Source organism: Mastomys coucha, unplaced genomic scaffold (assembly GCF_008632895.1).
Source record: "Mastomys coucha isolate ucsf_1 unplaced genomic scaffold, UCSF_Mcou_1 pScaffold4, whole genome shotgun sequence".
In the NCBI taxonomy this organism is placed as follows: Eukaryota; Metazoa; Chordata; class Mammalia; order Rodentia; family Muridae; genus Mastomys; species Mastomys coucha.
In genome coordinates this window covers 45,428,674-45,432,305 of record NW_022196910.1, presented here as the reverse complement: position 1 = coordinate 45,432,305, position 3,632 = coordinate 45,428,674, and positions in this window count along the sequence as shown.

Below are 3,632 nucleotides of genomic sequence, written 5' to 3'. Positions count from 1 at the left end.
GCATGTGCCTATGTATGTTGGTATGCATGTGAGAGTGTGGATAGATGTGTGTGTGGGCGCATGTGTGTGCTGGTGCATGTGTAATATGCAGATGCATGTATATGTAGGCACATGTGTGTGCACAGAGGACAGAGATTGATATTGATTGCCTTCCTCAATCTCTCTGCTTCATTTTTCTCTGATGCAGTCTCTCACTGTGGCTAGACTGACCAACAAGTCCAACAGATGCCCTCTCCCAATCTCTCCAATTATGGATCACAGGCAGATGCCACCATGCCCAGCCCTTTCTTGTTTTCATTTATTTACACTGATACCGCAAACCTAACTCAGGTCTTTGGGCTCATAGGACAAGCATTTGGCTGGCTGAACCATTTTACCTAGCCCAGTTCTCTCAGGACTTATAGAAATTATACTTCCCCAGTGACAAAACAGCTGAAGAAAACACATGTGATCTTAAAACATAATTTATTAAATTGAGGTTTGTGACATTTGGTAGACTAACCAACAAAAACCTCGATATTTTAGCACGTGTCTTAACTATTCTGAAAACTGTAACTGTACAATAGAGGCTTTGGAAATTCTCCCTTGACACTTTAAGATCCCAAATTGTCTCGAATTTAACGTAGAACAATATTTGAAAGAATTTCTAGAGAACACAAGTTGCTGTCATATCTTGGGCTCTTATCGGGTTTTTTAATATGTAAATATATATTTATATAATTTATCACTTTGTAACAAATTTTGAGGTGAGATAAGCAACTGGATCATCTGGCTTTCTCCACGGCATGCTAGCAGCCGTTGATTTAGAAACCAAGTTCATGGTTCTCCTCTTTCCAAGAAGCAGTCCCCATGCGACAACGAGGCGCCTGCCATTAACTATCATTTCCACTGACAGCTGAGGCTGCGGTTTACACTCTGAGCTTTTTTCCTTGGGAGGACTTAGAACAAAAATGTCACTGATATAATAAAGTGAGTAAGCCACCAAACCTGTAGTCCTGCCTTCAGAGGTTTGCTTTCTGAGTAGGAAAGTGCCTTGGGCCATTCCCAGGATGATGCATACCAACAGAAAAAAAAAGTGAACACTGTCAGCTTCTACATTTTGTCTAGGAAATAAAACTTAGTTCTTCATTTGTGGTTAAAAGCAAGTTGCTGTGGTGACACACACACACACCCTTTCTTCATTAGAAGAGCGGAGCAGGAAACAACAGCCTGGGGTGTGTCATTAATGGAAGTTTTGCACTCATTTTGTTTACAAAAATGCAAAAACTTAACTTAAAAATCAAGTCCATACGCTTGTGACATTTTCTTCTTCTAGTATCTCCAAAAGCAATGAAGCTTACCTTAAACTGTTGTTTTTTACGCATTTTTCTTTATGGAGGAAGAAAAAGAATGGAGGCAGGGGAGAAAGCTCTTGCTGACCAAGTGTGAAGACCTGAGTTGGCGCCTCTATGCTCTCAGCACAGCAGCAAGCACTGCGACCCCCAGCAGTGATGGGAAGCAGAACAGGCAGACCCCAAGAGCCCACAGGGCCAAAGGACAGACCCTGCCTCAAACAAGGTGGAAGGCAAGGACCAGCATCTAAGGTTTTTCTCTGACATCCACATGTATGGAAAGACATGTCAGCACACACATGTGCACACATACATAAACACATCATACACATATCACACACACACACACATCACACAAACACACACATACACACATACATCATACATCACACAAACACACACATCATACACATATCACACACAAATACACATCATACACATCATACACCCACACACATCCATATACACACCCATACACATATCACACACACACAAATCCATATACACATCCACACCCACACATCATAACACATATCACACACATCATGTATCACACAAACATACACACACATACACATCATATACATATCATACAAACACACACATCATACACATCACATACCCACACACATCTATACACACATCACACACATCCATATACACATCACACATACATACACACATATACACACATCATACACACATCACACACACACATACACACAATCATACACACAACACACAGACCATACACACATCATACACACACATCATGCACATCATACATACATCACACACATACACAATCACACACACACACACACATTTTTAAAAGAAAAATCCAATACCTGATTTGGGGTTGTCTTGAGGTTTGCACACTGATTGTTTTGTTTTGTTTTCACACCAATTTGGAAACGGAGAATGTGAAAACTGACCTGTTTGTCTTTAGAACCAAGCTTAGTTCCAAGCCCACAGGAGAAAAGCCCTGGGAAAGTAATTTGAGACAGGGTTCAAGTCAGGAGTTCATAACAAGTACATGCCCCTAAACTAGAGTAATAGCTGCAGTCTGGAAGCTGACGCGGTGAGAACACTTAGATCTCTCCGAAGCTTCTGGAACAGAGCTCTCCTCCATGCCCACTGTCTTCCTTGTGCAATTCTCTGACATCTCCCACATGCAGCGTTACAAATGGTTTTGATTGCCTCCTCTGCGTCCACACTGAGACTCGGGGAAGAATGGATACACCTTTAGTCTGTGGGAATATCAACAGCCCTCTGCAGCTGAGGGGTTGGTCTGTACAGTTTGCTAAATGAAAATCTCTCTTCATAGCAACCCTCGCCTTACAATGGCCCGAGCGAGCTCTATAACATAAATCACCACTTGCCATTCCCCTGATTATAACAGTTGAATCTGGCTGATAGCACCTGGAACCATTTATGTATATTAATATCAAGAACCAGGAAATGACCAGACAACCTGTGCCTCCCAGATCGATGCGACAGATCAGGATTTCTTGTCCCAACTCAAAGCTAAATGAGATCTTGTCCACCCATCTAACTATTGGGTGACTGGAAATCCAAGGCCTGGGGTGGGAGTTAATACTCATTATGAAGATAAAACATTTTACAGGATGTATAAGCTTTCTCTAACAACTAAAGGAGCCAGGGGGGCAATATAGATGTAATATATCTTTCCAGTTATTTGAAACTTCTATCCAACCAGATCAAATACAAAAAGAATAATCATAACATCTTCAATTTTGTGGTATTAAACACCTATTCATTTTTATGTACATTGCTGTAGCAAATGCTGGCCATTGAACTCACTCTTGGATGGCAAGTATTGTACCAACAACCATCTCCCTCCCTGTTTTGGATTATCCTTTAAACCACATTTTCTTCTACTTTTTTCTAATAGCATACTTACAACTATTAACAAAAAGGATATTCTGAGCTTCTGGGCTCAAAATACCCAAGATACATCCACAAAATCACAAGAAACTCGAGAAGAAGGAAGACCAAGTTTTGGATACTCTGATCCTTCTTAGAAGGAGGAACAAAATACCCATGGAAGGAGTTGCAGAGACAAAGTGTGGACCAGAGAGTGAAGGAAAGGCAATCCAGAGACTGCTCCACCTGGGAATCCTTCCCATATTCAATCACCAAACCCAGACACTATTGTGGATGCCAGCAAGTGCTGGCTGACAGAAGCCTGATATAGCTGTCTCCTGAGAGGCTCTACCAGTGCCAGACTAATACAGAAGTAAAGGCTCACAGCCATCCATTGGACTGAGTACAGGGTCC